The sequence below is a fragment of the Hippoglossus stenolepis genome, chromosome 21, assembly GCF_022539355.2.
Source record: "Hippoglossus stenolepis isolate QCI-W04-F060 chromosome 21, HSTE1.2, whole genome shotgun sequence".
NCBI lineage: Eukaryota > Metazoa > Chordata > Actinopteri > Pleuronectiformes > Pleuronectidae > Hippoglossus > Hippoglossus stenolepis.
In genome coordinates this window covers 11,667,469-11,679,884 of record NC_061503.1, presented here as the reverse complement: position 1 = coordinate 11,679,884, position 12,416 = coordinate 11,667,469, and the positions used below count along the sequence as shown (strand labels likewise).

Here is a 12,416-nt window from a genome sequence, read left to right as displayed (position 1 = left end):
TGTTTCATTCGGAAAACGCCTCGTCTCAGGTTTGTTTTGAATAACTATGAAAAGGAAAGTTTTAGAACAAGGCACCCGATTCTTGGAAGTAGATGCTGTTGAGTAACAACATTTCTGGTCTGTGTTTTCGGCATAAATATAAATCAAATATAATGTTCATATACTATATTGTGCATATGTTTTCTTGTCTCGCACAGCCTCCTTTTGGGCGGGGTGACCAATATGTGTGTGACCAATTCAAGTATTTGCACTTGAACCCTAACCCTTAATTATTTGGTAGCTGCAACAAACATCATTTACTTTTCATTGTTTTACTCATTCGACACCGTCACATCATCTGAAACAAAAGTTTGCCCGTCATCCTCCTCTTCTGTCTTTTTGGAGGTCAGTACGACTTTGCTATTATTCATTCTGAAAGGGAATTATATATTAACTATGTGCTGCTCTGCTTGGTGAGGCAATTCTAATAGTACAGCTCCCAGAAGCTTGCTGCGCGATGGTGGCTAAGACAAATGACAGCTGGCCTATTTAATCAGTCCATAGCTAAGTGGTTCACACTGCTCCTTCTTGGCTCGCCTCGGAAGTTGGAACACGTCTACGTCTTGTTTTAAATGTTGCTGTCGTCTAAATGTTTTTTTGGGAGGCGGACTGAAGCAGTTGTTAACAAGTTCACCTTGTGTACATACAGTACTTACAGGTGAAATGTACGATTTTTTTCTCTTGACTGCAAATTGTAGTGCAGTTCAACAGGTATTTGTTACCATGATTTCAACACACAACATGGAGCCGGTTCAATGACGAGGAGGAAGTAAATCTGGAAAGCGCTAAAAGCTATAAATCAGAAATTAGTCAGCATCCTGTGAAATTACCACTTGTACCATCTTGTTTGGTTCTCATTTATGGCCTCTGCTGTTTGTCGTTATGGTGTTGCCTCTGAAGAGCATTGCTTCCATACAGGGTTCTTAGCATACAAACAGCTGTTTAAGTATGTTGTACAAGTGATTGTTTAAATGCACTGGTATTGGATAGGCACACAATATTGGCCGATATGCAAAGTCCAGGTAGTGGATTTAGTAACGGGAAGTGAAAAACGGTATCGGAACATCTCTATCAAAGACCAAACGTTAACTTAAGTTGAGTAAGTTTGTACCATATCAGTGGCAGGACAACAAAAACCACATCTCACTTGCCTCATTGAAAAAATGAAGAGAGTCATTGCTGCTCAGTTCCTCTAAATACAGTTGGTGTCTCTGTAATGACGGGAGACAGTGACACTTGACATCGCATTCTTGGAGTGAAAAGTGAACGGGGATGTTCCTTCTTGGCAGTTTGTCAAAGAAAATGGGACGGGAAGTAGAAAGGACACACACTGTGTGTGTGTGTGTGTGTGTGTGTGTGTGTGTGTGTGTGTGTGTGTGTGTGTGTGTGTGTGTGTGTGTGTGTGTGTGTGTGTGTGTGTGTGTGTGTGTGTGTGTGTGTGTGTGTGTGTGTGTGTGTGTGTGTGTGTGTGACTGATGTGCGTCGCCCCCTTTGCTCGCCTGCCCAGGCAGACGGTCTGCAGCTCGCTCAGTATTGATTGTGGACGCAGCAGCTTGTGCATTGTCTGAAAGGAGTCCTGCTGTGCCGCTTATGCTAGTTTGACAGATGGCTAATGGTGTGTAGCATCTCAATGTGAATCTAAGGTCACTGATGTAGACATATTATTACATAATTTAGATGGTTAAACCATTGCACTTTATGAGTATTGCACTTGTCTTTAAACCTGCAGTTTTTTGTATTGTCTATTAACGAATTGTACGTGCACCCAGGTTGCTCCACTCTATGTTTTACAGCTTTGATGGCAAGACAACTTCACTTTAGCTCAATGGATCACTGGATTTCAGGATGGGGGGAAATATCAGTTTGTTTAAGAGCTTATCAGTAATGTAAACCGACACTTTCAGTGTAAGAACACTACACGTTTATCTGCAGACTCGATTCATCCATTAAACACAACACATTGTGTAGTTTAGCCGCCCGACCGACACATTTTATTCATTTAAGTTGTGACTGTTGTCAAATTGGTCATTAAAGTGTTCCAGCAACACTATAGACTCCTGTACAATAATTTATTGTTCAGCTCATTGCAATCACTGTCACTGTCCTCTAACTCATTTGTATTTATTCAAGTTGTGCACAGGGACATTGCATACTAATGCAACACAGAAATTAGAGTGAGTGAGTGAATACAAATAATGTAATGAATGTAACAATAATAATAATAATAATAATAATAATAATAATAATGAAATGATTTTAGAGTGGGTTGGTGCCTTTTTAAACATTTTATGATGATGATGAATTTGGTCACTCGATTTGAGAAATGCAATTTTTCTTACCGTTTCACCTCTACTTGTGATCAGTTTAAATATCGGATAATGGCCTCATCAATAGTCACATAACGTCAAGCAATGACTCTGATGTTTTTCAATTACAGTTAATTACACACAGTATTTCTAAAACTATAATATTTTATTCTTCAATGATGATTATTGCACAGGTTGTACAAGTGATCCACTTTCAAACACTGTTAGAATTACCGACATATGCAGCGCAGTGCTAATCCAAACATGATTTCCTCCTTCCTATTGGTCACTATTGGTCACTATTGGTCCTTTATTTGCTTGCAAGGTATCAATACGTTTTCAAATGTGACTTGTTCTTTTAAGACACTGCTTTCTTTAGATCATTGGCGACACAAGGTAAAGACGGGATAAACGGCATAATTGCTTTGTGGACACAAAGTTCAATGAAAGAATTGACAGTGAAGACAAGGCTGCCAACTGACTCTGTATTGAGCTTTCTTAACAACCCTCTAGCTGGCTGCTTTGGCCGAGGCTTTATTCGTACTCTGTAGTGATGAGCTTGCAGCTGAGCCGAGGCAGTGCCAGGCTGCTCGTGGGTGAGCTCACACTGGATGACCTGTCTAACAGCGTGGGTCAAGCATGGGCCAAAAGAACCCGACTCGCTTCTCAAATACCTCAGAAGACAGAATCTAGCTATACGCTTTTGGCAGGTATAACTTGAGGTGTATGCATAACTTCAGAGTGCCAATGGCATCAACATGCAAGCTGTTATTAAGTCTCATGAGCTGGAGCACTTTCTCCACTCTCAACATATTTACTTTTGCCTGAGCAAACTTCCCCAGAGTTATGTTCTCCAGTCATTATACTGTATTGGTTTTTTAGTCTTTTAATCCGAAATGCTTTGATTCACACATAGCAGAAAACATTAGAGCTCAACATCTCCGAGGCTATTCAGGTTACAAAAATGTCAGCATTAATATCAGCTGCAGTCCATATTAACGTTGGGTTTTTCATCTGTAAATGTCTCATGGGTCTCTTGTAATGGAGGTGTCAGTCATTACAGATGGGCTTGGTATTGCCACGTGCAGCTAGAGACTGCCTTTCAGGAGCCTGGCGTGTGTGCGTGTGCGCGTGCGCGTGTGTGTGTAGGCTAAATACTTGATAAAGTCAAAGCCTTGCAGCGCCGATGCTGGTGGGCCCTGGAGGCAGTTTTGAATTTCAGTGAGTGGCAGCTCTACTCTGTGATCGACCTTTAGTGATTTAGATGAAGTTGTCTCACCACTGTAGCTGACTCTTCAGTCTCCTTTTCTTAAAAAAGAAGACAGAGATTGTGGAGACATGAAATGAATTTTCATCTGGCCATTATATTTTATACCTTAACCATTTCTCCAAATGTCTGTAATCTCAGGGCTGTTATCCTACTTTTATCTAACTTTGATCATGACTGGGCCACAGTGACACATGTGGGTTGAAGACATGGACTGTACATTAAGATGGACAACCAGTTTCCAATTCCTCCCACTATCCAGACATGAAGCCAATACATCCTGGTTACAAACGCTGCCATTTTGCACAAATGGGTTGGGGTATCACCATGATTTTGAAAGCGTGTGTTACACAGTTTCGGTGTTGGTTTCAGAATTGTTACACCCACAGTTTAAGGTGATTCAAAATGAAACCGCTTGGCAAGAACTCATCTAAGCAAGTTACAATACTTTGATGAATCATCACATGATGTAATGAAGTGGAGGCCTGGAACCATTAAACTTTTTAAATGATTATTTAATTAATTATGTGAAAAATATATTCGAAATCTTCAATTTTGTGTATTCTGCATTTTATTCTGGATGTGGACCATGATTCGGGCCCAACTATATAATTATTGATGGTTGTACATGTACAAATTTTATCAGCAGAACTGCGCAGTCATGCTTTTTTTTACATGTCAGAAGTGTAAGTTAAAAATACCTTTCCTGTTATTGCATCAAACGCTTGACAGTCATTCGTGAAACCACAAGCTCAACCTCTGAGCAGTCATGTAACCTGTTGAGATGCTGAAAGTAAACAAAACAATAAGGATTGGAAACATGGCAATGGAAACACCCATCCTAAAAATACACTATTGGATGCTTTTGTTCTGCTGCAAAATGTAAATGGTTTCAGAGAGCTGCTGCCTCACCTTTGCAACGCAATCAAGTTATTAAATTAAACAATTGACGGGGTTAGTTCAGGTGTTACTCAAGTTATTATTCTAATCGCATGTCTTTCTTCTTTAAAGCTTTTGCAGATTTACAGTAGATCAAATGATTACGCTGTTACTTTGTGGATTCCAGGTCCTTTTGTGATTCTAAGAAGACCTCCCAGCAAATTTATCTCTGTCGTTTCATGGTTAGGTTCATGCTGCTTTGCTTTGGGAATGCAATATGCCCAAGGTCCACTTATTTAATAGGCAATTCAAGAGGCCAAGTAAAGATGTTGTCAGTGGCTGGTACAGTGCACATAATCTTTTCAAAAAGTACCTTTTTTTTTTTTTTGCAATCTCGGGGAAAGTGCAGAGTGGTGGTTCATTTCAACAGTTGAGGGTGTTAAGGCCAAATGAAGGGTTCAATCTTTTTTCTTTTTTCTCTGGATGATTAAACCAAGTTCAGTGGAAGTTAACTGTCTTCATCGGTTCCAGCAATTTAACAGAACATTTCCGAGGTGTGCATGATGTGAAGTAGAGCAGGTATACTTTACTCATAAGAAACTCTCTGGATACAAGTGTTTCTGTTGCACTCTCTGCTGTTCTGCTCATTTATCAGTTGTCTTATGAACTCTGAAGAATGCCTTTGACCTTTTTTTTTAAAACTGTTTGACAGTTTCATGTTGACGGTGTGTGACTGCAGGCCAACCTTTTTATTACTGATCCCCCTGATCTTTTCTGTGGTACATTTAAGAGCGCTGACGGCATATTGCTCTCTCATCACTGACAGTGGGACGTCTGCTTCATGATTAGAAACTAGAATCAATATGTCCGCCAAGGCCCAACAGTCCCTTCATGAAACCACATTTACATTCACTAGATCTGTTTTTTTTTATTTGGATCAGCACCAAATTGCACACACTTATAGATATCAGTCCCCTCCCATGAATTCTCTGAGAAATCAAAGAAAGTCCCTTTGAGCTCCTCCTTGACCTTTTTAATATATCCTTCCACCAAGTTCTGTGGTTATCCCTCCTGTAAACATAACCTTCTTTAAAATGTTGAAATGAAATGTTATAGAAAGTGGGGAAAAAAAGTCCTGTGTCTGCCCACTGATACGGATCCACACCAAAATTTGACGTGTTCTCTCTTGATGTATACCACATCCTTTTAAAGTATTTCGTAGAAAATCATCCTGAAGTTTTTCCCTCATCCTGCTAACTAACAGACAAACACATGGCATAGGTAATCTCAGCATGAAGAACATGTCCCCTGGGTTTGTATTGTTGCGTATGTTTGTTTTGCCCCACGTGCACTATGAGGTGCTGCACCTGATGGAGGTCAAGTGCTTCATCATCATTAGTGAAGTCACATGTTTAACTAAGGGCCATCAAGGAGTAAACTTAGAGTCAATTGCAGAGTTTCTTCAAATATTTGAAGCTAATTATACACTCATTAGCATTCGTATCACAAGTGATGTAACACGGGGTCGGGAATAATTAGCTACTTTTCCACATGCTGTGTATTGGTGTATTGACAGAACAAATACATAACCCTGTGACCTGTTGAATAAAAGATGCAAGCACTTATATCACTGGGGGTGAAATCGGAGTAAAAGGTCAATCCCGTCCTTACCCGAGTCTTGAATATTATTTTCAAGATTACTTTTGAATTATCCGCCTGTCGGATCGATGAGTCATAGATGAAAAGTGTGTCACAAGGCCCTCATTCATTCTACGAGCTCATGAGCTGAATGTGCAAAGTGCAGACAGGTTTTCTCTGCAGAGCCAGTGGAGATGCTCATGCACCACCACCACCACCACAAAAAACAAAAAAAAGAAACCACACCAGAGACCCCCGTGTGTGAGGAGATCTCTGTGAACAGCTTTGCTCGGTGCTGTGTAATAAGCTAGGTTCTGCCCTCTCTCCCTGTTGTATTGGGAAGATGATTTTCAATTAAAGGAATAACTTGGCTCCGCAGTGGCAATGGAAGCAGAGTTATCCGCCTGCGTTAGATTGCACCCCAAGGCCTGTGTTGGACCTGAGCGCATGGCAGGAAGTTGTGCCAAAAGGTATTACTGCTGTTGGCATCCAGAGCTGTTAACTGCTTGTTCCTTCATCTTATTTCTTTCTCCAAACCTGCTCCCTTCCTCTGCCGTACGCCATTATACTTTCGCAGTGTTCTGTTTCTACGTACCTTTTTATTTTAAATGAGGTATTGTTAACCTTCCTGCAGCCCTGAAAAGCAGTAGTATTTCCGTCTGGTTGACTGGAAGGCCAGAGGCCCCCCCCCCCATCTATTGTGATACGGTAATATCTCTAGTGACATTTCCTGCTCGTTTCCAGTGAGAGGGAGGAGAAATCGGGTCCTGAGAGTGAGAGAGAGACCTGGGGCTTTCCTCTCTCGCGGAGCAGCTGCTGTCGTATTAATTTCAGGTTAATTACAGGAGCATTATCTCCGCTTTCCAGCTGCAGATAAAGCTAAAAGGCTGTTGTATATAATTGGTTTAAGAGGAAAGAGGGTGATTTTGTTGCTATTTCACAATCCCGGGTTCACTGTCTGCGTTTGCCACTAAATAAGAACCATCAGGCTTCCGTCTGAACGCCTAAACCTCTTAGTAAACCCTATTAGACAGGGACTTTAAATTAATTATCATGTTTTCGCTGCCTTGTACGTCCCAGACAAAGCTCTTTCTCCATTTGAATGTGACAAACATGCTGTACCGCTGATTGTCTTCTTTCACTGTGCATGCGTCGGACTTAGAAATGTGACGGGACGTATTGCAATACATCAGCAAACCCCAGTGGCCTACATCACATTTTAATAACATACTTAGAAGCTCTTATTTCTTTTAGTGCTTGAAATGATCTTCATTTCTCAAAAGTAGAAAATAATGAATGAAAGTAGGGATTATTGTAATTTCCTACTCCTTGAACTGTACTTTGACTCCCTTTTTAAAAAAAATCCTGTCCTACAAGCTTGACTACTCCCAACATTATTATTATTACTGGTACTTTTGTATTTACCTGTAGTCTGGCCAACTATTGTGCTACAGGGACATCGGAGTGTTGTTTATGCAAGAGTTTATTCATACAGTTACCCTCTGCTAATGGGATTTGTACTCGCATTCAAATGAGGAATTGGCAGCCTTGACTCACTCACCACCTCCAGCATCACACACAAGCCAGCGTGTGTGTGTGTGTGTGTGTGTGTGAGAGAGTATCAGCCATTCCAGAATGGTTTGGATAGTATTGTCAGTAATTTTAGTAATCAATCAATCATTTGTTCAAGTCTTTTATCAAACTTAACAGTTTGTAGCTTCTCAACTGAGAGGATGTGCTATTTTGATGTACTAGCTGGTGTCAGTTATCTGAGCGAAATTGAAGTGGTCAAAAGCTTTCACAGTAAAAACAAATCCTTATGGCTGACTAGGCTTCATAAGCTGATTTGAATGTTAATAATGGATGAACATGTTAAAGGACCAGTGAGCAGGATGTAGTGGCCTCTAAAGGTGAGAGTGCAGATTGCAACCAACTGAATTCCTGTCCCTGATACTAAAAAGGATGTATACGTATGTTTTTGAGATAGGAAATTCATTCAACAACTGTTACTGAAGGAAAGCACGATGTTTTCTTTAAGTTTGTTTTAGTGTTTGTCAGCATGGAGGGTTTGCGACAGAGGAATTGGTTAGAGTCCACAGACAGAACAGAGATGCCCCCCCCTGCAGGGCCGATGTTCCTCCCGTTATCCTAACCGCACATGGCAGATCCCCGTAGAAAACCTGTCAGCTCTGCAGCAGAGCTCGCTGCAGCCAGCTCCGTCTCCCCACCAGCAGGGATCAGCGAGAAAACACAGCGAACACCTGCAACAGCGGCTCATTCAGCTCACATTTGCCCCATACTAATGACCACACCAGGATGATTCCGTGCAGTCGTCGTCCAGTCCTGTCCTCCATAAAATTAACACATACAACTACCTTTACAGCACCAGTCAACATTTTAAAGTCCTAAAGGAGACTTTGGATATTATTACATGTCTTCCAGGAAGTTGAATTTTTCCCACTCTGCTCTACAGTGCAGTGAGGTGATCCTTCAAAATGAGAGTGCTCTATGTTCTTATGTGGTATACTTGAAATGCATTTGATATATAACTATATGCTGGGTAGTCTTATGCTTTAAAGTAGAAATGGATATATCACTTTACGAGCAGATCTCTTCATCATTCACCCCGGGTGAGTCATTAATTGTGTGTGTGTGTGTGTGTGTGTGTGTGTGTGTGTGTGTGTGTGTGTGTGTGTGTGTGTGTGTGTGTGTGTGTGTGTGTGTGTGTGTGTGTGTGTGTGTGTGTGTGTGTGTGTGTGTGTGTGTGTGTGTGTGTGTGTGTGTGTGACCCTCCTCTGCTGACTCCTGCGTCTCGCTTAAGAGATCCATAGTGCAGCTGGAGTGTAATAAGCATCCTCTATTCAGTGCTGCTGCCTGGAAAAGGGTGTTCTGTTTTCTTATTGAACGCCTCCTCATTCACGTTAAGCTCTGTTTTAAATTCATATTCCCTTTCTCTGTATTACTGTATATTACAGCGCACAATTCTTTGTCTTTCCCTCAACGTGGTAGAAATCCCAGTCTTTTCCTGGCTGTGTCATATTGAGCTGCTTGGGCCGTTTTGTCCATTGTTCCTTCCTTGACAAATGACTTTTCAGATAGTTACAGATTACTTTTGTTTCTGTTGAGTAATCGAGGAAATGACTGATCGATCCTTTGAGCTCTAGATCCAACATTATATTAGACTTGATGGCACTGCACAAGGCTACCAGGATTTACATTAATAGAAAAACTCAGTAATCCACCTCTTTGCGGGGGGGATATAGTGATCAGTATGTCTATCCATTGAACCGTTGTTCTTTTGTTTCCGGAGCAGAACTCGAAAAACCATTTGGAACTTTTTACAAAACATAGCAATTATGCTAATCAGGTAGTGAAGTGGTGCCTTTTGATATTTTTGTTTCATGAGAGAAATAAAAAATAATTCTTAGTTAAAATCTGTGTGGACGCTGGGGGTAAATTTACCAACAGTGATACGTTGGAGTCCTGTCCTTAGTCCCAGTCTCTGCAGAGACGGGATGTTGTGGCTGGACAGGGCACTTGTCATCTACCTGCTTTGAGACATCACAGGATTTTCTGCCTGTCTGGCTGAGAGTTGCCTCATGCTTCGCTCTGCCTTCTCCTCCTGGAGAATCCTCTCATCAGGGATTTCCTGGCTGGCTCTCTGTGCGGGCTCACAGCCTACGGGAGAATTCATACAAAACATCAAGAGGCTCAGTCTCTTTCCAGTGAGCAATTTCCATGCACTTGCCTTTCCTCCCTTTTCCCCACCCCCTCCTTTATCAGCGTTCTGTTTTCTCATCTGAGTGTAATGATATGTTATACTCGGTGTGAATTAGTGCAGATTATTAGTGAGCCCAAAGTGTAGAATTACAATCAGTCCAATGTTTAGATGAGGCTGCTTATAATTGTGGAGAGGGCGTAGTCGTGCACTGGCTGAGTGGAATAGTCTGTAATCAGATTCCTCACTCGTTTCCTCTGATGATAATGTTCCCAGAGTTTGCACAACCTTATGCAAGAGGTTACGAGTGGTAATGAGCTCTTGGCACATAATGGCGCTGTTTATCCCGTTTCCATGCCACACTCCAGGGAGGATGGACCACTTCCTCATCCTCTTTTGTCTTCTTCCTCTGATGGATTTTGTGTCCCTCGCTGGTCCCTAATTAACATCGGTTGAGTCTTGGGTATGCAAATTCAGCTTTATGAGTAATCATAACTGTCATTCAACCCCCGAGTGACCAGACCACTCTGGTTCTTGTGATACACTGCACCATCATCCCCTCACATGTCGGGGTTTTGTTTGATGGGTGTCATTTAGTCAGCATCTTCACGAGTCGGCGTTTTTTGTGTTCATTTCGTAATTGCACCTCTCGCCCGGCGAGAATTTCTGCGGTTCTCTGAGCTCCCATTAGTTTGAAATGAAACCTTGCGTTATTGGCAGCGATCACAGAGGCCGTTTATATTTTTCATTTTCTGATGAATTATGAAGCTTTATGTCTCAATCAGAACTGTCTGTCCGGGCCGCTCTCTCTCTCTCTCTCAGCACCTACCATTTAGAAAACATGCTGAATCAGCTGGAACCTTTGACCCGATGCCAAACAAACACAGATGCAGTGGTTGATGGCTTTATAGCCTTTATAGGCTTTTCTGGGCTTCTCTTAATGACAGTTTAATTGAGCGCGTCCTGCTGTACAGCGACTCTGCTGCTCTCTAATGGCTGCCCACAGATTAATCCCACCTCCCCCTATTTGATTGTTTTGTTGCTTTCTCCCCCTGTAGGTACCTTTTGTGTCTCAGTGTGGTATGACTGAATTCATTTCCTGGGGTCTTTGTTCAATTGTCAGCCCGTGGCGTGTGTTCTGGTGGATTCTCTGGGCACGTTGGATTGTTTCGGGGGGATCAGAAAATGCATTGTGGACACACACGTGTATATGCACATACACTTTGATAACAAAACGACCCAGTGGTGAATGAAACGGGCTGCTCGGAGCATTTTAGGCCCAGTGGTGAAGTGGCTGGCGGACTTATGCTTTACATGCTGAATATCACACATTGCTATTTTTTAAGTTGTCAATGAGAATCGAATTAACTGCTGACTGGTTTTCCAATGTTATTAGATACATTTTCTATTTAGAAATTACAAATTCTTTTATTCTTTATGCCTCCACGACGTCCTGTGGCCTGAGACAATGTTTTTCGTTTGACCGTCCGTTTTCGTACGCATGTTTGTTGTGAACATATCATCTCAAGAACGCCTTGAGGGAATCCTTTAAAATGTTTTACAAGTGTTCCCTTGGATTCAAAGATGAACTGATTAAAATTTGGTCGTCATAGGTCAAAGTCACGGTGACCTAGTATTCTTGTGCAGGGCGGTAATTCTAGTCTTTTTTTTTTTTTACACTGATTGACATGTGCCTCTGTGGGCTCTTTGTATGAGTCGCCATATGTTGCCCTGATGGCTCATTATTCACTGTTACAAGATTGTGTGATATCCTCTGAAGCAGACACACACTGAACTCTTCCATCCGAGGAGCCTTTGTGTCTCCCTCTTTTTTTTGTTCTTGTTTTGTCCTCAGTTAACTGATGTCTTTGAGGAATCAGTAATGATGACACTGACCTTGTTTTTACTTTTTCTGACGAGTAGCAAAAATCACAAAAGAAAGTAGAACTTTGAAAAAGTTATTTGACTTCACTGACTTCCAGGCAATCTGTTAGAGGAGAGTCACGCTGTAATTCAGTCTGTGGCAGGAGAATACATAAAAAGGTGTCACCACGGTGGCAAAAGCGACAAAAACAGAAGTGCTTTGTTCCAGATAATTGTCCATTATTACAACTTGAGAGCTAAACGATAAAAAAAAAAAAACCCACTGATGTGTTAATGAAATATAATAAGCTCCTCTTATGACAGGTGATCATGGGAGAAAATGGTGGCTCATTTGATGAACCATCAGAATACTGCAAAGGTTTCAGTGCCTGCAGCGAGGCCTTTTATTTAATTAAGCTGTCATTCACCTTTCGAAAACCTCTGCTGAAATGGTCCTACATGCATTGCCTCAGCAGGACACACACACACACACACACACACACACACACACACACACACACACACACACACACACACACACACACACACACACACACACACACACACACACACACACACACACACACACACGTATCTCCTCACTGGTTGCCTCTCAACACAAACACCTCTGTCTCCGCAGCCACTTGTCATGCTGTCGGTGTATAGGTTGTATATAGGCTTGTGTGTGTGTGTGTGTGTGGCATTT

The 12,416-nt window shown here is 41.7% G+C and overlaps 1 protein-coding gene across 6 annotated transcripts in view; it reads left to right on the top strand.

Annotated features, from left to right (window-relative positions):
• Positions 1 to 12,416, top strand: part of dock1 (dedicator of cytokinesis 1) — a 170,973-nt gene that overhangs the window by 5,181 nt on the left and 153,376 nt on the right. The gene's annotated exons all lie outside the window — the stretch shown is intronic.